Source organism: Podarcis liolepis (assembly GCF_965112155.1).
Source record: "Podarcis liolepis genome assembly, chromosome: 5".
Classification (NCBI taxonomy): Eukaryota; Metazoa; Chordata; class Lepidosauria; order Squamata; family Lacertidae; genus Podarcis; species Podarcis liolepis.
This window is the reverse complement of record NC_139556.1, coordinates 45,397,211-45,419,710: the sequence shown is the minus strand read 5'-3', so window position 1 is coordinate 45,419,710 and position 22,500 is coordinate 45,397,211.

Genomic DNA, 22,500 nt, shown 5'->3' with positions numbered 1-22,500 from the left:
TCACATAGCCAGCTGACTCTAAGGGCCAATCCTGGTCCCACAGGTCCTATAAATCCCACAACTTTGTATGCTATTTCCCCTAATGCACACAAACAATTTTGTAAAGCAGTTTCCCCTAGAAATGTTATTTTTACTAATATATTAATTTTCTTACACACTTTACCACAGCATATGCATTTTTGTACATATTGTTTTGGAAAGTACAAATTAGGTAAGCCCACTTTTAAATGTGAACTGAATAAAATTTCTCCCCCATCTCTACTTGGATCCTGCCCTGAATCCTGGAACGCAACAGCCTGCAGCCTTACTCTCCACCCCAAACCTTCATTTGAGTCTGCTGCCAGTTCCTTTCGCCACCTGAGAAATCATTTCCTTCCAGTAAACCTTTTCTATATACTTTGTGCCCTTTATACACTTGCTAGCACGAGAGATAAAAAGAGAGAAGCATCACATATTCCCTATGCCACTTTTTCCCTTTAGTGGATATTAGCAAATGTGCTTCCAGCAGACCGGATAAGCATAAACAGGCTTTTAGACTGACAGGTGTGTGTCTGGTGAATTTCCCCATGTTGCCAGCTCTCTTTACAAGTATCTCAGTGCCATGGTCCTCTGCAGAACTCCTGTGTCACAGCGAACATATTGCCAAAGTTGGATTTCCTTAGATCTCTCTTTCTTTCTCTTCCCCAAGGGAACCGGCTAATAGATTTTATTTTCCTTGTGGCACTATAATGGAGGTTTTTGAGTGCTGCTGAGCTGGGTTTGCTACTTAGGTTCATTTGGTGCCATCAAGATAAACACACTAATCCTTCATTTTGAATGGTAGGAGGAGATTCCATTCTTAGGAGCATTCTTGTGTATTTTCCCTGAGTTTTTAAGTTTGTGATGATACATCCTTTAAGCGTTTCACAAATATAAATCCGGGACAGTCCTGCTCATGTGGAGGTGAGGGCTGAAGTGGCCTTTGGCGACCCACCATACCCTGGTGGACAATGGTGGGCCAACTCAATCCAGACCCAATTGTACCCCCACCCCCAAATTAAATCATCTAAAAGGGCATGGAAGCAGATGGGCCTAAAGAACAAAAGCATTGAAGCAAGTCATCCAACTACATGGTAAGTCGAAGACATACAATGCGTATAATATAAATATATGCACGGAATTGTAGCTCTACCATTTAGAGAACATTCTGTCCCAACAATGTCCTCTGGGAAGCTCATAAACAGGACTTAATGATGATGTCTGCTCTAGTTTGTTTCCCACATCTGGCACACAGAAATATACTGCTGCTGCACAAGGAGGCTCATATTTAGGGTTTATTAATCACATTCTATCACACCCAGGGAGAATCTGTTTTTTCCTCAGAACAGCCTGTCTGGGTTAGGTTGAGAATAGGGACTCCTGAACTGCACAGACATTAGACTCCAACCTATCCAGCTTAAAACCAGGGCTCTATTATACTAACAGTTGCTAAAAACCATAGAAAAATAGATAGAATTTGTCTACGGTAATCCCTTTAAATTAGTGGCCACTGCAATAACTTGTGGCAGAGAATCCATAAGGGCCCTATTGTATTCTGTAAATAAAGACTTTCATTTGCCTGCCTTGAATTTGCAGCTGGCCATTTTAACCAAATGGCTCCTATCATCAAGACAGAAAAAGAGAGAAATGTTTTTCTTCAGTCACATAATTTTATGAACCTTAATCCTGCCTCCCCTTGATCACCTTTAGACAGCAAACAAATGCAGACCAAAAGCCCAGCCTCTTTAGCCTTTTCTCAAGGGGAAGAGGCTTCAGCCCCTTAATCTATTCAAACTGTTGTGATATAAAGCAGCGCATATGCGTGAGGGGAAGGCAAGAGGAAGAAAGTGTCAGGCGCTGAAATACTACGCAGGCATCTGGCAAAGGCATTTCCTGAGATGAGCCACTTGACTGTTTGATGAAGTGATTAATTATTACGAAAGAGAGCAGTTAGATGAATCTGCCATGTTGAAATGTTCTGCTCTTCTGGTGAATGGTTCTATGATATGGTAATCTCAACGAGTTCAGATGTCTAATCGTTGCACACTACTGTTATTCCAATAATGTAAGTGGTATTATCCTTGATTTACATTGGTGTAATTTAGAGAGTCGGCAGACAGCATGTGTATAATGATATCTGTGAATGGTGTTAGCAACCATCACTCCCATAATCATTATCAATCATTTTTGTATTGCAAACCCCTGTAAGAAATAATAAGCACAGGGGAGTGATTGGCTTGGAATCTTCCTCCATATTTTGTGGCTTTTACACATACCAAAGAAGTGTATCATACATCTTCTACAATGAAACATATAATCAAAGGGAGACTGCTGCACTAACAAGAACAAAAAAACCCTCATTCATCCATGAATGATTAGATTAGATCCCCAGCTCTAGAAGGAGGTTCACAGCTGGTTCTGAATGGGGTGGCCCCCTCCCCTCAAAAGACCAAGTATGCATTTTGGGAGTGTTCCTGGACCTGACACTGACTACAAAAGTCCAGGAGGTGTTTGCAGTCAGGTCTGTGTTTTATCAGCTTCATATGCCAGCTGTAGCCCTATCTGAGAGGTCCACCTTAGCCACAGTGACCCATGTCTTGGTCACCTCCATATTTGACTCCTGTAATGCTGTCTACTTGGGCCTGCTTTTCAACATGATTCGGGAACTTCAATTGGTTCAGCACAGGGGTAGGCAACCTAAGGCCCGTGGGCCGGATGCGGCCCGATCGCCTTCTAAATTCGGCCCATGGACGGTCCGGGAATCAGCGTTTTTCACATGAGTAGAATGTGTCCTTTTATTTAAAATGCATCTTTTGGTTCTTTGTGGGGCCTGCCTGGTGTTTTTACATGAGTAGAATGTGTGCTTTTATTTAAAATGCATCTCTGGGTTATTTGCGGGGCATAGGAATTTGTTCATTCCCCCCCCCCCAAAAAAAATATAGTCCCGCCCCCCACATGGTCTGAGGGACAGTGGAGCAGCCCATGGCTGAAAAAGGTTGCTGACCCCTGGTTCAGAACATGGTCATCAGGCTTCTGATGAGGTTGAGGCAGCCAGTTTTAGCTACACATTCACTTCACCCGCTGCACTGCTTCTGATGTGTTTCCAAGCCCATATAAAGTGCTGATTTTAACCTTTACAATCTTAAGTGGTTTGAGCCCAAACTGTTTGTGGAGCTGCCTATGTCCATCCCATCCTTCCCACCCAATGTCTTCTAAATGTCAGGTAGTTGTTTATCTCTTTGACATTTGATTGGAGAGTGTTCCACGGGCAGGCACCACTACTGAGAAGGCCCTCTGCCTGGTTCCCTGTAACTTGGCTTCTCACAGTGAAGGAACCACCAGAAGGCCCTCGGCACTGGATCTCAGTGCCCATATACAACATAGGCCCTCTTGGTATACCCACCACTGAGATGAGCAACATGTATGGCCACAAGGGGTACGTCTCTCTTTGTGGTGGCCCCATCATTCCCCATCATTTATATTCCTTTTTTAAATTAATGTTTTATTGGCTTGCTGAATATGTTTTATTGGCAACTTTTTTGAGGGAGATGTGATGGTTCTGACTTTTGTATTGTTGATTCCACTTTTTGATGTCCTTATCTTGGAGAAAAGGAAGCCAGAAATTTCCAATCTCCCATAGTCCTAGTAATTATTTTCCCACTTCTATGAAGCAAGGGAACAACCCCTTCCTTCTCTTCTCTTTCTTTCTGTGTTGCTACCACAGCCCATCCATCTTGAGCTCTTTCGCCTTTACCCTGTATTAATGCTATCTCTGTGTTCTCGTCCACATTGCCATTGCCAATGCTCCCAATAACAGCTTGGGAAAGAGGGTGCATCCCAGGAGGCTGTTTAGAAGCATGTTATGGCATCATCTTTTTTGCACTTTTATTCATGCTCTGCACAAACCAGGAAAGGGTTCCGGGCACAATTCAAAGTGTTAGTGTTGACCTTTAAAGCCCTAAACAGCTTCGGTCCAGTATACTTGAAGGAGCGTCTCCAACCCCCATCATTCTACCCAGACACTGAGATCCAGCACCAAGGGCCTTCTGGCAATTCCCTCACTGCGAGAAGCCAAGTTACAGGGAACCAGGCAGAGGGCCTTCTCAGTAGTGGTGCCTGCCCTGTGGAACGTCCTCCCACCAGATGTCAAAGAGATAAACAACTACCTGATGTAGTTGACATCTGAAGGCAGCCCTATTTAGGGAAGTTTTTAATACTGATGTTTTAATGTATTTTTAATCTCTGCCCAGTGTGGCTGGGGAAACCCAGCCAGATGGGCGGGGTACAAATAAATAAATAAATAATAATAATAATAATAATAATAATAATAATAATAATAATAATAATTATGCCTGGTTAGTACCTGACTTTAGGCAGTGAGGGAGCTTCCACTACCAACTCAGGTCCTGTAGCAGAGGAGAATCAGAAGCTGCCTTATACTGAGTCAGATTATTGGACCATGTAGCTCAGTATTGTCTGCTTTGACTGGCAGTGACTCTTCTGGGTTTCAGACAGGAGCTTTTCCCAGCCCTACCTGGAGACACCAGTGATAGAACCTAGGAACTCTTGCATGCAGGACAGATGCTCTGACACTGAACTATGGCCCTTCTCTCGCTCTGGAAAGCAAAGGGAGAAGCAAAGCATCTCAGATGCATTGCTGGCCTTCTTGGTTCCTGAAACCACTTCCCCTGTTTCTCTATACCTATTTTTCTTTAAGTTGTAGCCTGGCATTCACAGAACGTGACAAAAAATCCTGAGAACTGTAGTTCACCCCTCACAGAGATACAATTCCCAGAACCCCTGACAAACCACAGCTCACGTGATTCTTTGGGACGGTGTGGTGCTTTAACTGTATGGTGCATTTACAACCAAACAGGTAGAGTTGTTGGAAGTGGCATAAAAGTATACAGATCTGTTTTTGAATTTATATATCACTTCCATTGCAATCCTATATATCTATACCCAGAAGTAAAACCTATCATGTTCCATATGGCTCACTCCCGGGTATGTGATAATAGGACTATACCCTCAATATTCTTACACCAATTAGTAATAGATTTTGCTGACAAATTTATAAGTAGCTATTACACTTTTAAAAAGAGAAAGAAATATTTGTTCATCCATATAACGTGGATGCATGTATAATTAAAATTCTGTGTTTGCAGACTTCTATCCAATGATTTTTCTGGAGGAAAATGTCAGTAAATCTTTAGTTCTCAAGTGACAAATTGTGAAGGGTGTTTTGTGTGTGTTTGTGTTCTTTTTTTTAAAAAAAATTACAAAACAAATGCCACCTCAGTCAGTTCTATTTCCCCTAAGTTTTTTTTGAAGTAACTGTTCCCTTAGAGATTCCATATAAAATATAATATAAAATATCACTCACTTCCCAATATTATTCATAGAATTCCTATTATAGAACATTGAGAAGCCAGATTACAAGCGTACAGGAATATTTTATGATCAGTTTGAAAATGTGGTTACTGCTGCTATAAATTAAGAAGCAAAATTACTCCCACATTGAGTATTGATATACAATGTATGGCAGGAAAAGTCCTTTGACATATGCTGTACAATGAATATGGAAGAGTTCCAAAAGTGCTGGTTTTTCTCTTTTTTTGCAAAGTTGGCTGATGACAAAAAACTGAAGTTGGAATCAGGTTGTAGGACATTAAGGGGTGACAATCCAGTAGACTTTCTTTGGAATAGGTACATCCAATTCCATGCTCAATGTGAGCATGATCTGGGATAGCTCAGTTGGTAGAGCATGAGACTCTTAATCTCAGGGTTGTGAGTTCGAAACCCATGTAGGGCAAAACATTCCTGCACTGCAGAGTGTTGGACTAGATGACCGTTGTGGTCCATTCTAACTTTACAGTTCTGTGATTTATGATAAAGTTCCTAGCCCAGGTCCCACATTATTCAAATGTATAGGAATGTGGTGGTAGTGTTGAAATGCCAACTTTAGCATCTTCTTTCTCTTAAGGCATAACTAAATGAGGCGCTTTGATATCTGTGATTGGACCATCCATTTAAACATTAAATTGAATTAAACAAAATCTTGGGACTCTCCTGTATCAGATCAGGGTCATGGTTCTGGGGATGGGATGTTCTTTCCCCAAGTTGCCATTTGAGCTGATTAGAGTAACCCCAGAAAGGTCCCTCAAACTTTAAAGTAAAGATTAAAGGAGAAGTCATATACCTTGGGGTCTTCGGAAATAATCAGAAAGATAGCTACAGAACCTTTACAATCGTAATGGAAAATAGAGATAGGACTTTGTCTAGGCTAGGGACAAGCCGAGCTGCCAATTATAGTTTCTCTTGGTTTCTCATTTTTCCAATCTTCAGTTTCCCAAATTCCCCCATCTGTTTGAGAGTTTCATTCTTTAAAGTCTTCATGAAAATTCGTCAGGATTTTAGTGCTATTTTCCCCTAATATACACATCTTTTGAAATAATGCTTAATGAAGAAGGACCGTAGCATAAAAATATTGCAGATATTTGGAGAAGCTACAGCAAATGACATCATGATCTGGGGGGTAATAAAGAACCTAAGCAGGTCACTACATACTGTCCCCATATATTCAATTTTAGACAATGCTGTCTATGGAGCATTGTTCAGAAGCCCTGGTTTGCCAGTGCCTAAAGGAGAGTAAGAGGCATTGAAAAATGCATTGAAAAATGTAAAAAAGTGAGCAAGAGCTATGTTGTTTTGACCATAGATGAATCTACTGTTTGAGCAGATGGTTAAAAAAAAAAGTGGCACATGCTAAAAACACCAGTACAGGCAATTAAAAGAGACAATTTGGATAAACAATGACAAATTAAGAGATGTGTGACAAAGTGTTTGTTGACAGATTTATATATTTTATTAAGACAACTTGTTCATCTCAGATATTTTGTTAGAAAATCTGACCCTGTAACTTATTAGTGCACCTTTGAAGTCCATCTTTCCCATAGTTTGGCAGAACACATGTCACAGTTTCGGATAATGGTTCTCACTTTTCTGTGCATGAACTGCTTTTTTGTTTTTTAAAAACAGGAACTATGGCTTTTTAAAGGGCACATCAAAAGCAAGCTATATACAATTAAATGGTCTTGTAGAGAATGATGGTAAAGAAAGTTGGTAAAGAAAGCTAGAGATTTTGGGGCATCCAGCATGGGTGAAATTATTTGCTGCCTAGGAAATCTTCAGCTAAATTATTGTTCCACATGTAATAGTGAGCTCTGATTTTAAATTGCTTTTGATTTGCTCGGAAAGATAAATACCGGATACATAGAAAAAAAGGATAAAAAGAACTGAAATATGTATTTTTCAATAAGACTCTGAACCCCAAGAATAATGTATGTGTGCAAACAGTGCATGCTTGAAGAAGAAGAAGAAGAAGAAGAAGAAGAAGAAGAAGAGGAGGAGGAGGAGTTTGGATTTGATATCCCGCCTTTCACTCCCTTTAAGGAGTCTCAAAGTGGCTAACATTCTCCTTTCCCTTCCTCCCCCACAACAAACACTCTGTGAGGTGAGTGAGGCTGAGAGAGGCTGAGAGACTTCAAAGAAGTGTGACTGGCCCAAGGTCACCCAGCAGCTGCATGTGGAGGAGCGGAGACGCGAACCCGGTTCCCCAGATTACGAGACTACTGCTCTTAACCACCACACCACACTGGCCATGAGAGAAGCTGGGGAGGTAGCTTCATATTCATATGAAGTGATAATGGCTTGCAGTCTTATTTATAATGTAAAAGAAGACATTTTCAAAGTATTGTAGCAAGGGAGGAAAAGGAGGAAATACAAATTGTAAATAAATCAACAAATCAGAAAGGAGCCCAGACAGGAGTATCTCAACAGGTCATCCAGCAGAGCAAACAGATTGCAACATCAACTCATGTAGAGACCGATGGAGGGCCACCTGCATCAGATGTGAGGAGTTCTGCACTGAATCACGGAACAATATAAAAACATGCTTTATTTTATGATTGAGAACTAGTTTTCCTACTGATGTGCAATAACTGCAAGCCATTCCTTTTAAATGTTGCAAAAGTCACCTGCTCCTTGTAAGATACGTTGCCCAGGCAGGCACATTCTGTAACCTGTGAGGGCAGAACAGGACAAAGCTTTACTGACTGTCAGAGGCAGGCAGGGTGGGCATGGCATTAGGGCAAGGATCAATTCCTCATTCCACTCTCCCCATGCTGATGGAATAGCACTCCATCAGCATTGAGAAAACACTCCTTGAACCCCATTGTGGTGCAAGCCAAGCATCCCGGATCTCACCGGGTGACCAGAGTGAGAGATTCCAGCCAGGCAAAGGCCCCAATTCGAGCTTAGGGTATACTATACTAATCCTCCCTGGCCCCTCGTAGGGACTCACTGGTGGAGGAAGAGGAGTGTGGGGGGAGCACACTGCCCCCAGCAGCGCGATCCTGGCAGGGTGCCATTGTGGCTGCCCCCCTGCCTGCGCTGGGTGCCACTCCCCTGCAGGCAGTACGCCCTGCCCCCAGGACGTATGCCGGCATCATCCCCGCCTGCTCTCTGCCCCCCGGTGCCGGAGCATGAAGCTCCGCCACTGTAGGGACTCCCTTCACTATGCTGGTCTTGTGCTATGCTATTTCCACCCAAATAAACAACGTTACATAAACAGCTAACATAAGTACTGCTTACTGCAATGGGGAGAAAGTTGGTGGGAGGAAAACGAACCGAGGTACCAGTTAAGTTTGAGAGGAAAAAAATCTTTCCCAGCACTGTCAACTAGAGGTCCAAGTAGCTCAGTAAGGCTCTAACCTGAGGGTAACAAGCTCCTGGGGCAAAATGGCCCTAAACCCTCACAGGTGAAGCCTTTTAAAAGCACCCACCTACGCTCCCTCTCATGACATCCAGAGGGATGATCTCATCTTGTGAGAGCACAACAAGGAGAAACAACTCTGCCTCCTCACCATTTTCCAGGCTATGCACCACCAGGCAAAAGTTGTTCTGCGAACAGAACAAAGCTTAGAAAACAGAACATATTCTAACTGCTCATAGCCAGCATATCAATTCAGTGTTATGGCATTCTATCTATCTATCTATCTATCTATCTATCTATCTATCTATCTATCATCTATCTGTCATCTATCTAATTTTTATACCACCCTTTATCCACAGATCTCAAAGCAGTTTATAACATAAATATATAATATGAAAACACCACATACATGGTAAAAACAAGAACTAAAAACATATCAATAACCCCTCTCCCTCCACTCCCTCCTACAAACATTTAAAAGGGGTATAAGATGTTAATCAGCCGAAGGCCTCGAATGTTTTTGCATGGTGCCTAAAAGGTATAGAATGAAGGCGCCAGGCAGACCTCCCTGGGGAGAGAATTCCACAAATGGGGAGCCACTGCAGAAAAGGCCCATTCTTGTGTTGTTGTTATTTAGTCATTTAGCCGTGTCCGACTCTTCGTGACCCCATGGACCAGAGCACGCCAGGCACTCCTGTCTTCCACTGCCTCCCTCAGTTTGGTCAAACTCATGCTGGTAGCTTTGAGAACACTGTCCAACCATCTTGTCCTCTGTTGTCCCCTTCTCCTTGTGCCCTCCATCTTTCCCAACATCAGGGTCTTTTCCAGGGAGTCTTCTCTTCTCATGAGGTGGCCAAAGTATTGGAGCCTCAGCTTCACGTTCTGTCCTTCCAGTGAGCACTCAGGGCTGATTTCCTTAAGAATGGAGAGGTTTGATCTTCTTGCAGTCCATGGGACTCTCCAGTACCATAATTCAAAAGCATCAATTCTTTGGCGATCAGCCTTCTTTATGGTTCAGCTCTCACTTCCATACATCACTATTGGGAAAACCATAGCTTTAACTATACAGACCTTTGTTGGCAAGATAATGTCTTGTGTTACAATCCTCCAGACCTCTTATGGAGGAGGCACATGAAGAAGGGCCTCAGAGAATGATCTCAGGGTCCGGATATGGAGAGAGGTGGTCCTTGAGGTATCGTGGTCCTGAGCCGTTTAAGGTCCTCTAGTAAGTCAGCCACCCACAGTGTGTATAATCTTCTTACTACAGGCATTGAGCTGGCACCTTCTTTCCACATTCCACTTTAGTCCTTTGGATGCCACAAACAAGGTGTTGCAACCTCAAGTTCCAACACTTGAGCTTTGCAGCCCAAATTCAGATGTTTTAAGAAGTTCCGCCCTTTGTCCCATCTGTCTTGAACTTTATGCAGACAAAATTCTAGCCTGTGGAATCCTCTTTAGATTCCTCTTTTAGTATGAAATTTGACTTTTTTTAAAAATGCAATTTATTGAGCATATGAAATGTTTTTCTGCTTTACTTTTCTGGCCACTGCACCAGTAGTTTGAAACACTTTGTGTGTGTTTTTAAACAAGCCTTTTAAGCCCATTTTGTTGAGAAACCACAACAGAATAAACACTAAGCAAACATAGGCAAGCAGCTTTTATTTATTTTGGAAAGAAAACAGCCCATTCATTTGCAAAAAATCATCAGCAATGCTGCAATATCCTGCCTTGTCTGCACATAAATTGTCTATTTAACTAATTTGGCCATAGAGCCAAAGCTGCATTTGTAATATGATCTATTGATTTGCAATGTGGTTACCAACTGGGTGTCACTTTAAGAAGAAGATAAAATAGGCTTTCAGCAAGATCCCCCAGTATAAAACAAGAGAGGCAAGAGAAGAGTATATTGTTTGCTTCTGCAGGAACTTACTATGGTGTGTGTGTGTGTGTGTGTGTGTGTGTGTGAGAGAGAGAGAGAGAGAGAGAGAGAGAGAGAGGTGTAAATGTTATAGTTGGTAGAATCATGCAGGGGAGAAGCAAGCAACAATGGTTGCTACACCTCACATTTTCCCCTGGCTGCCCTCTAAGATTCACTCAGAGATATCCACAAGCCTTCTGTAAACCCTGAAGCTTACATGTGCTTGTAGTACCCTTGACTTTTGCCCTCCACTTGTTCCTCTTGGATTAAACTTGCCCAGGGATTTCCACTTGTGCCAGTATAGCTTACACCAGCCAAAATATAAAAAAAAAATAAAATCAATTTTTTTAAAAACCCTGCCACTGAGCTACAACCCAAGACACCAAGAAAAGAATGTTAATAATACTGCCCAAAGTGGCTTATCTTAATGTATAATCATGTAGCAAATCATGTATTCATTTGTATTATTAAATAAAGACTAACATAGTTGTACACTCAGCAGAGCAGAAGGAATGCACAAAGGATCATGGGTTCCCAGCATTCTCTGTTCCCTTTTGGAAAGCCGCTGACTCATTCCCTAAACAATCAGTGTTGTGTGCCATTACAAATGGGATGGTTAATAGGCCTGCATCCATTATCATTAGTGCATCTCAGCACGCAGGTATATGATGGGTCCTGCCAGCACGTTTGCTCCAGCTCACTGAGCCAGGGGCCATGCTCCATTGCAAATGAGGATGAGGAACACCTGCTCCAGGGTTTTTCAGCAGACCAGAGTCATCCTTCACATCTCATGCAACACTTGTTCTGTCAGAATGCAATGCTGGCACACAGGCCAGAACAGTGACTTGCCAGGCGTCCGACGAAAGATTAGACTCTTCCCTGTGGTCTTCTGCTCAACTTGAGCTTTGATTTTTCTTTCTTTTCTCTCTCGCTCTCCAAAGAAGCCTTTTAAAAAATTTATCAATATCATATTAAGCATTCAACCATTATGTTAAGGGTTTTAAAATAAAGATTTTTAAAAAACATAATAATAAAACAACTCAATCTTTTTCTGTTCTTTTCCCTCCTTTTTGGCAATTAGAAAAATAGCATTAAGCATTTATCATAGTAGGTCATTTTATTCACACTGGATGTTCCAGACTCTCTCTCTCTCTCTCTCTCTCTCTCTCTCTCTCTCTCTCTTTCTTATAAAGCAGCTCACCTTGTTATGCTGCCTTTAAAAAAAACAACAGCTTTTATCTTGCCCTGGGAAGAAAGCACAACAACAACACACTGTCTCTTAAACTCACACAGCATTCAGCATCAGCCTTTTCTTTTCTGGACTTTACCTGATGCACAGGAAAAAGGTTCATTTCACTTCAGTTTCAGGAAAGCATGCAGGCTGTGGATTTATTGATAGAGCACAGCCTTATCTTTAACAATGTGTACCCAAAGCAGGATGCAGCAATGTGTATACATATGAGAGTAAGCCTCACTGAACACAATCGGGTTTCCTTCTGAGTAAGCATGAACTGCAAGACTTATGGCACTTCTTCCATGCCAGATGACTCACATTCGCTGCCCTATGACTTTTATCATTCCCTCTAGCAGCCTTTCTCAACCCTGGATCCTCAAAAGTTGTTGGACTACAACTCCCACCATCCCTAGCTAGCAGGATCAGTTGTCAGAGATGATGGCAGTTGTAGTCCAACAACTTTTGGGGACCCAAGGTTAGGCTATCCTAAGCAGCTAGGGGCTCAAGCAGACTAAATTATTCCTCTCACAAATTATAAAGGACCAACACCTGCAACATGTCTTAGTTCCTGGAACTCTGCAGGTCCTTGTTGGAACTGCTCCCCTTTAAATAGCCTGGAACACCTAAGCACCTCTCTTTGGGGGCACATGGGGGGACACCACTGAATGTTCCCCCTGAAGCAATGTGAACCTTAGGCTCCCTCTCATCTAGGGAGTCCCCTAAGTTAGGAAAGCCACAACCCTTATTTTTGGGTGGCCCCATTTTTTCCCCTTCCAAGCTGCTTAGCATTTAGCCAACAAAGTTCATTATTAGAAGGAACAAGAGAAGTAATACCTGTCAACTGCCCACACATGATTTCAGGCTGCGCTTTTCTTGGGCATGGTGCCAAAAACATGTGGTGGGGGGGTCATGATCTCACCCAGGTCATGTGACTTGTGCAGGAGTGTGGCCCCAGAAGATGGCCCCAGTTTGGGGCCACTTCATGTTGGAAGGTGTGACAACATAATGTTATTAAAGGAAGTATAACCTCATAATGTTATTAAATGTTGCCCCTACCCAACACCCCCCCAAATTTCACCCCACATTTCTCCTCTGCAGCCACACTGGTTGCATTACCCTAAAACCACCTCTGACAGGCATCCCCACTCACTTCAATGGAGGGGACAATTTGGTGCCCATGGAGCACTGAATTATGTGCATGGTTTCTTGTGCCAAGACAGATTGAATAATTACTCACTCTGAACAATCAAACTTCTTTGGGATTCACAGTAGAAGATGAGGGTTTTCTACATCTTAACAATATCTCCTGCTTCTTGTCCATGGGCATTTTTGGTGCAAGATTCCATCAGTTGTAACTTGTTAATATGCCACTGATTCATTATTTTGTCTAATAAATAGGCAACCCACAGAACAGCATATGGGGAGGAGAAAGGTGATTATACCATTGGGCAAGAAGAAATGCTTGTGCTGATGGAATGATCATATTAGCATGACATTGAGCTCCACCCTTGCTGTTTACTTCTTTGACCACAAAAAACAGGCCTTTTTGCAACCATATACAATTTTGTGACTGAGGTGTATTTATTTTTCAAAATTATTTTATTGGGCTTTCTCAAATTCCTCCTCATCAGAACACTATCACATTCTGACTGAAGATAAGCTTTACAAAGAAAAGTCCCTGTATGTGAAATTCATGTTTTCATATTGAATCCTGTCACAAAAAGCACTCTATGATATAAAATGCTTCTCAGTTCACCCACTATTGTCAGTGAGTAGCTCCCACCATCACTGACCATAGGTGACTGCATTTGGGCAGGCAATGGCAGACAGGGAGGAAGCTACTAATCTGTTATCCTTGAATGTGCCAGGGATGGAAAACAAGGGGCAGAGCCAGCACACTTAGGCACATTTCTGTCATATTTACTAAAGCTCTATCATGAACACTTGTATATGGTTAATGAATCAAGGTACGTGATCTACTACATATAGGAAGGCATGTAAGCTCATCTTTATACTGGTGGTCTCATCAGCATCTAACTTTGGGTCTCCAGAGATGCTTTCATACTTCCTTGGGGGGTTTCGTTTTTTTGAAAAACTTTATTTTAAGAGATGAAGAATGTTTTTGAACTTTACAAGCACTGTCTTGTCTTTAAGCCATAAACATTTATGTCTGTGTCAGAAAATACTTAAGGAAAAACAGCCAAACCATGTTTTTAAACAATTGGGGTGGGGTGGGAGAGAATTACATGCCAGATTGTTGCAGCCTGAGCAAATTTTTACAGATGAGTTATAAACCCCAACTAATGGACCTTTGATGGAAGTGCTGATTCTACCTAAACTGGAGCAGTGCAAATGGATTGCTACAATAACTTGAGATTCCCAAACGTTACCCTCAAGCATTTCCTTGTAAAATGACCCATTCTCCCTAGCACCACCTCTCGTTCCTCCTTTTTGTGCAGAGGAATAATAAAACATGTCATAATCTCATACGGGTGGGGATTTTTTTTTATATTTTTAAAAATGAGGAACTTGAAAAATATGCTTGCTTTTCTTTCTCCTAAATGCTTTCACAGAATGGGTTTGGCAGAGCATCTTGGCAGAATGGCAGATTGCTGGAGACCGCTCTCTCTGGGAAACAAAACCGCAAAAACACAAAAGACTATCAGTGCAAAACTCGAGCCTGCTTTCATCTGTTTCTAAGACAGAAGAAGTGGCTTGTTTTCTTTGATTAAGAGCCATATCTCTTTGACTCCCCTTGCCCAAATGCAAGCTAGAGAAAGAAGTTGGTTTTTGTACAGTAAAGAAAAGCCATATTTATTTTCATTGAAGGAAACCCTGTATTCACTAAGCTGCATTTCCCAAAAGAATCTGTTACATCACTGGGTTGGGGTGCAATAATGAAAAATACCTATTAGCATTGGTTTTGAGTCCGAATGCCTTGCCCTAGCAAGGAGCAGCTCCTACAGTTGTAGGCACAAGTATTCTTTGCACAAGAGGGTCACTTCAGTGTTAAAAGGCTAATTTTAATCAACAACTCAGAGCCAATCGAAACCCACACAACTGAGCAGAAAACTATATTCCCGATAAGAAACATGTTTCTGATTCCGGACTAAATAATGGGCTACAGGGAGGCACATCTGTAAATTATACAGGAAGCTTTCTTCAACAATTGATTCACCCTGACAGTTTTACTGGAGTATATGAAAATTAGTATTAAAGATGTGATATGTAGGCTTCTTTCCAGGAATTCCAATCTGGTTTCAATAAAATGGAAACACTGATTGGAAGTGAAGTTGCCTTCCGGTTTTGCCTTTGGCTATTATGTGTTCATTCGTGAAATGACTGAATTCCACAACTACTTTTAATATTCACCTTTTGAGTTCATCTCCCACACTGGACACATTGGAATGATTAAAATAGCAATGCCTCCTGATGCCGGATTCTCCTTAATTTGAAACAGCCTAGGTGCTGAGGAGCGAAGAAAAAAGTGGGGGGGGGGGTGAGGAAGAAAAAGTACACTTCTGTTAAGTCCATCCTTTGCATCAAATTTCTTCAATGCATGTCTAGAACTGAATATTAGTAAAACAGTATGGTAAAAGAACTTCCTGAGTAGATGACAGGGACAAATAAAGATTAAAGTTTGGTGGATTATCAGCCCCTGCACTTTATTTGGATGTACTTGCCACACGATGCAGTATTTTAATAATTTACACTACAACAATTAAACTGCTGCGCCTATCAGCACACACTGCCATCCCAATGTATTGTTGGCACAAGATAATTGGCCGTAACATGAGTAAAAGTTGAGTCTTCAATGGAAATGCCATTTGTGAGCTTCTGCTGCAGCATAAAAAGTAGTGTCACAGCACCAGAGCTCGATGCGTGATCCCATGCTCCTCCCTTGACAGCATAACGACATCCTGGACCTGTGATTACGTAGAATGTTTGCAAATACTTTTGGTGCCTTAAAGACAAAAGGATTTTAATGGTGAGATACGTGTCGATGGATTAGAGTCTGCTTCATCAGATTGGATTGTGGCAGTAGGCCGCAGTGCATCACTTCATGATGCTAAATGTGAGACAGAAAGCAACATTAGAGAGTAGCTAATGAAGACTGCAAAGAGATTTTTTTTGTACGTTATAGATAAAAGAGAAAACCGCCATCTGTGCATGTAATGAAACATTAATAATAAAATAGCAAAAGAGATTTTTTTTTCATGTTGAGTACACATTGATTTTAGCTTTTCATACAGCTCACATATAAAGATGGGTTAAGTGGTCTAGGATTGTTGCTTGCAACTTTTTACATAAATGTATTTGGTATGTGTCACTTTGGGTTGTATCCAAATAAGCCATCCTTAAAGTGGGCCCATTGAAATAAATTGACTTAGCTACCTTAAGTCCATTAAGTCCAATGGATCTACTCTGAATATGGCTTAGCTGGATGCAGTCCTTCTTTCCGCAAAGAGATTTCTACCATGATGTAGAAGAATCAATTGATACACTACTTTTGATGGTTTTACATCTTAGTTTGTATTTAAACTGTTTTTATCCATATTTATTGTAGGCCAGCCAGAGAACTTTATGTGATGGGGCTGCATGCAAAGGTGGAAAGTAACAAACCATTTTGCCTACAACTAGATTTGTACAGAGCTGTCTATTTCATTTTCTGTTGATTTTTTTATTTTTCCAATCTTAAATTCAGAACTTCCTGGAGAAGGAGATGGAGTGAGGGATGGGGGCAGGGCAGGAAGAGTTGTGATTGGAAGGCACACTGAACGGAAAGCCTACCTGGTGGTCTTCAAAGTCCACCAACTGTCAATTAGCTTATACTGGTTCAAGGTTGTGTGTGCTATCATCCTTTGCAGGAAATTCTGTTAGAATTGGGTGTCCTGCATTATAGCCACTATCCCAACAAGGAAAGTGAAGCAATGCTTTTCTTAGTTGCTACCAAAACCTGCAGAGCTGTAAGGGAGGTTTTGAGGTGCACAGAACTCTCTTTCAGTCTAGATGTTAAACAATCAGAAAACAACAATCAGAGAAAGAGTGGATGTTACTTTGGTAGAGGGCACGAAGGAAGCTACAGCAGTTTATTAGCACTTGAATGAAGCAGCGACATCCCTTTTGTTAAATTAATCTCTGTTTCTAAAGTCCAGGGACTCTCCCTGGCACATTCGCTCTTGATTCACTTACCATATGTTGTATCGGAATGTTCGTCTTTGGAACAAGGATATCTGGTGATGTGCTTTCAAGGTCATTTGTCAAGCAGTGCCTAGATTCACGTAAACTGAGAGGACCTCATCAAAATGCTGTGCAACATAAAAATTTGTCTGAGCACCAGGAAAGGCTGTGCAAGTAGTGTAGTGTAATTTTGAATTATTGAACCTAGGAACCAAAGCTGAGCAGTTCCAAACTCTGATAGCCCTCAAGGACTCTGTCATTTAAGGGTCCTTGACATTTGTGTGTGTGTGTGTGTGTGTGTGTGTGTGTGTAGTGGTTATGAAAAACATATCACAATAAACCTGTAGGACAAGAACAGAAGTGACATATTCAAAGCCCAATCCTGTGGTGCTGGTGTGAATGACAGAGAGAACTGCTTGCACCCATACAGCTACAGCAGCATTCAGTGCGTTCACTATCATCATCCATCATCTATAAGAGGAATTCTGTTGTGCAAAGGGCTTTATTATTCTTCTTTCACTAAGCAACTCCCAGCGTGAGACAAGTGGAAACGTCGTGTATGTCAGTTGCGCTTCTTAGGTGTGTAATTCAATTATGAATTTATTCTTTTTGAGGAATGTAGCTAGCTGTTAAGCAAGGGTGTGGAATCTTTGTCAGCTTGAGGGGGACCTCATTCCTTCTGAGCAACCTTCTGGAGGCCACGTATCTATGATGGGGGGGGGAGAAGCAGATGTGGACAGAGCAGCAATAAATGTGAATTTTACCTTTGTACAGTAGACTAGTTTCTTCATGTTGACACCCTTCGCTATCCAAGAAGCATGATCAGAGTTCAAGGACACATTCCAGTCAGGGCAACATCCTCAAGGAAGGCAGAAAGCAGAGTTGGTGAGGGGGGACAACTCAGGAGTTTGTGTGGCCTGAGGAGAGCCAGATAGAGAGGCCTGGAGGGCTGAATTTGGCCCGTAGGCCTGAGATGCTCCACCCCTTCTGTAAGGTGACCAGAAACCTTGGGATGTTATGCCTGCTAAATGACCACTCCTTCCCATGCCACTTAAGGATTATTGGGGTTATGGGTTTATTTTGTTCTTGTTTTTATTATGCATTTTGTGTTTTTATTTTGTATTTCTATGCTGTGAACTGCCCTGAGATCTTTGGTTGAGGGGCAGCCTACAGATCAAGCAAACAAACAAACACACGCAAATAAGGATCACCTAAAAATTGCAGAGGAGAGCATAGATAAAGGCAATGCCATGTCCATTTGGATAACTGCTGTTAAGGCAGGTCAGCAGGGTTAATGCAGCAAGAGCCTTATCAGCAGAGATAGGCAGTTCCTGCAAAACCTTGCTCAGGAATTCATTTGAATTCCGAACAGCTGTTCACTTTGTCTTTTAAACCTCTTCCTATTCACTATTCATGAACATCTGCATGAATGACTTTTTGCATGCACACACTGAGGATCACCAGTTTGCGTATGAACATAGGCAATCATGCACAAGGAACAGACCACTACCTATGTGCTATTTAGTAGCCCACAATTGAGCATCTCTCAGTCATCCGGAACAATATCAGAAGACATGTGCTCTTCTGAAGGGAAATGTGATGGAAACTATCTTTCTTACATTAATAAGTGGGTATCTTTAATGGATTTGAATTTGTTTGTATATATGCAATTGTTTCAACTGCATTTATGCAATGTGTGTATATATTTATGTAAAATCTTTTTATTTGTATGCTGAACATTCTAGTCGCTTTATCTTGCCCAGGGCAACCCAAAGTGACTTACAACCATTAATGAAATATAGTGATTCATTGATGAAATAAAAATAAATAAATAGGTAAATAATATAGCATGGTTTTCAAAGAGAAACCAGCTACATTTTGCCATCTGTGACTACAGGGCACAAAGAGTGATTATTTATCACGGTGTAACTTACCAAGATACTCATAAAACCAAACTAGGTAAAAAGAAAGTTCTAGAAAGGATTAAAAACAGAGAAACTCTCAGACATATTAAAATCCAGTGCTTAGTCATAGTTTTCAGTAATGGCAGCTGTGGAGATACTCAGAGTGACTTTAAATACTAGGAATTTACTTCAAATAAACTTATTCTTTTCTTTTTTCTTTTTTTAAAAGAATAACCTCAACATAAGTCTTAAACTCTGAAGATGAATTTCTGGACTGGACCTGATGCGCTTTATTCGACTGCCGATTTTAATCACATGCATGAATATTTCATTCTGTCCTCCTGCCCCAAATTTAAATCATGCATGTTTTGCAGGGAATAGCACTTTGTTTTCCACTTGGCCATTTTGGTTTACAACTTTTTCAACTTGTTTGCCATAAAACAAAATTGGTTTGTAGATTAACATGCCAGATGCTGAACAATAAATGCTGCGTTATCATATGCCTATCGCTAATTAGATAATGAGTGGCTATGCAAACTAAATTCAAATCATGCTTAACACAGATTTATGATAAAAATGGAAGAGAATGTATTTTCAATCTTCTCAAAGGCTTTGCATCCACTGGTTCTCAGGGAAAACTTTAGATTTAGCCTTATGATGACAGACAAGAGGGTAGCTGTAAGACCTATCCCCTTTCGACTCCCATGTTAAGAGACACACGGACCACTGAAGGTAGCTACAGTATAGGGCTCTAGTCAGAAGCTCACTTCCAGGGCTGGCCCAAAACATGTTGCTGCTGTGGTGAAGAGCAAGATACAGCCTCTTCACATTCCACATACAGGCCAACTGGGCTAGCAGTTGGATCTTGTTTCAGCACTGGTGGTGGGGGACACTGTCCACCATTTCACCTGAAGGCAGCAGGCTAGTTTCGGAGGACCAGGACATCCCCAGAGGAGAATACTGGTGTGTGGAGGAACAGCCAGGGGGCTGCTGCCACTTTCCTCCAGCATCCGCCGCCTGAGGTGGCATTCTCACTTTGCCTGACAGTAGGGCTGGCCCCCGCCGGCCCCAGCACATGGGCCCAAGCTCTCTCTGTGAGTCAGCCTCCCAGCCCTGTGCCTCAGCTTTCCTTTAGAGCGGCAGCTTATACAAACGGGTCATCTGTTAGTGCTTTGTCTACTAGTGGAAGCCAAGCAAATGCTCATGAATAATAGACATAAGGGCTGCGGTTCTGGTAATAACCTGAGGGACCCTTTGAAAATCCTGGAACCTGTAGTTTCCACCTCACCCCCACCTACCGCAGCCCGAGTCCCATGTTTTTAACACCACAGTGTTCTCCTTAATAAGCTTCTCTGTGTGTCGTTTCCAGCGTAGTGCATCTTCTCTGGAATCTTCAGTTCACCCACAGTAAACACTGCTAACTACTAACTCATAAAACATATCAGCTGGCTTTATTACTTTTAACCATCTTTCCAATTGTGCTATAAAATAAAGGCAGATGCCATTTTAACATCTTATTATTATCAAGGGCCGACTCCTCCAGCAGCACCTGCTTAGCGGCAATCTGCTTGTTTATAGTCCCTTTTCTTTTTTATAGGTGACAGTTTTAAGGTGGCTGTTCCGTATCTTACAAAGAGTTCTTTTTAATGCAGCCGAAGTGCCGTTCACAGTAGGTGTGCTGCTTTCTTCCATCCAGTGATATTGAGAAGGGGTCGCAGGTTCACCTGTGATTTTTGCTTGACAGCTTCGCCACACACATCAGGCTCTGCCAAATGCTCTGCCATTAATTTATGATTTAAAGTAATTAACTTTTGCTGATTAAAGTAATTATTTCAAGTGCATTGCACTCAGGCCCAAATGATGCACACAGCCCCCTCTCCAGTTTGAGCTAACAGCATGCCAAGTGCTTAAAAGCTGCACCAGGGAGCTCGCAGTGGCTTCTGCCAGTCTAACAGATCTGCCATGTTTATGGCTGACTTGTACTAACTGCTCATTTTAATGCGGAATCCTGGCAGAACACTGACACAGTGTGAAACCTTCATCCGGCAAACAAGACAAGCTTCAAATTGGTGACATCGATGACAGTGAAAACTGTTTAAAAACGAATCTTGCCTCCAGCCTTTCAGAGGTATTATGTGTTTGTTTTTTTGGTGTTGTTTTTTTTAAAGCACTATTTCTTATCCAGATTGGCTGTTAAACAATTTACAGCTTTATCCAGCATTTGCCTTTTTAGTGTGAGACAGGTGCAAAATTCAGGCTCCTTCACGGTAAGGCAGCCTCTCTCTCTCTCTTCCCCCACCCCACCCCTATTTCAAAAATGAAGGAGGAAAGTCAATATTTGAATGCAATGCATTTTACATGAAAGTACAGCTCTACCCCTAAATTCACCTCTTAACTCTTCAAGATCCAACGTTTATCCTGTTGGCCCTCTGCGTGCAATCTGAGTTTCATACCAAGTGACAGCGGTGCTCACAAAATGGCGTGGCTTCCAGAAAACAAAACTCTGCCAAAGTGGAATGCTGTTACAAGAGTGCATTTCTATTTAATAGGCTCCAAAGTCTAATTTTAGTTTTGTTTCTCTGTGGGAAGAAGATAATTCCAGGAATGGCTGTATTTGGCTTGTGAACACACCGGTATCAACGAATACCTGGCAAGTCTATACTTAAACAAATATCCCTGAAAATAAGAAAGCAGACTGTTAGAACAGCTTCTGTGCTTTAATTAAACACACAATCAGTTAGGAATCTTTACTAATTTTATCACATTTGGGCATTTTCCTTATCATAATACACAGCTGTTTCAAAAATCTGGGATGCTTTGTTTTCATAGTAATTTGAATTATAGCAGTAACAGAATCACCTAGACAGATTCCTTTTCTACATTCAGCATACAGTAAACTGATTTCACATGGAGAGAAACACACGCATATACTCACTGAATAAGTAAATTCATAATCTGGCAAGGAAAGAATTACAAACCAAAACCTTTCTCTAGTACAAACACTTTTTTCTGAATGCAGAAAAGCTTTGGAATGTCAAAGGCAGAGTGCTTGGCTTTCATTCATAAAGGGCCGAGTGCGAGTAGTCATTTTGCAGAGTTTGTGATGCTGAATTCTGGCTTAAGTGTCTCTTTTCTGCTGAGGTAATTCACTCAGCTGAATATGCCATTCACTTATAGGCAAACACTGAACAAAGTGCCAAATGATAGCAGTTTATATGTTGAGAACAAATCCAGGAAGTGATTGGAGGCACCGAGCACTCATTTCAGTTCTTTCCTTTGGAAAGGATTCTGTAGAAATCGCATTTCCTAAGCATCACCAATAAAACAATTAAACTATTCTCCCAGAACTACGATGCCGGGAATGATAACATTTTTGCAAATATCTGGGTCATAAAGAAGAGTAGCTGAAAAGTAAATACAACAGTAGAAATGGAATCAGTGTTAATTATTATTTTCTTATTTCTCACTGTGG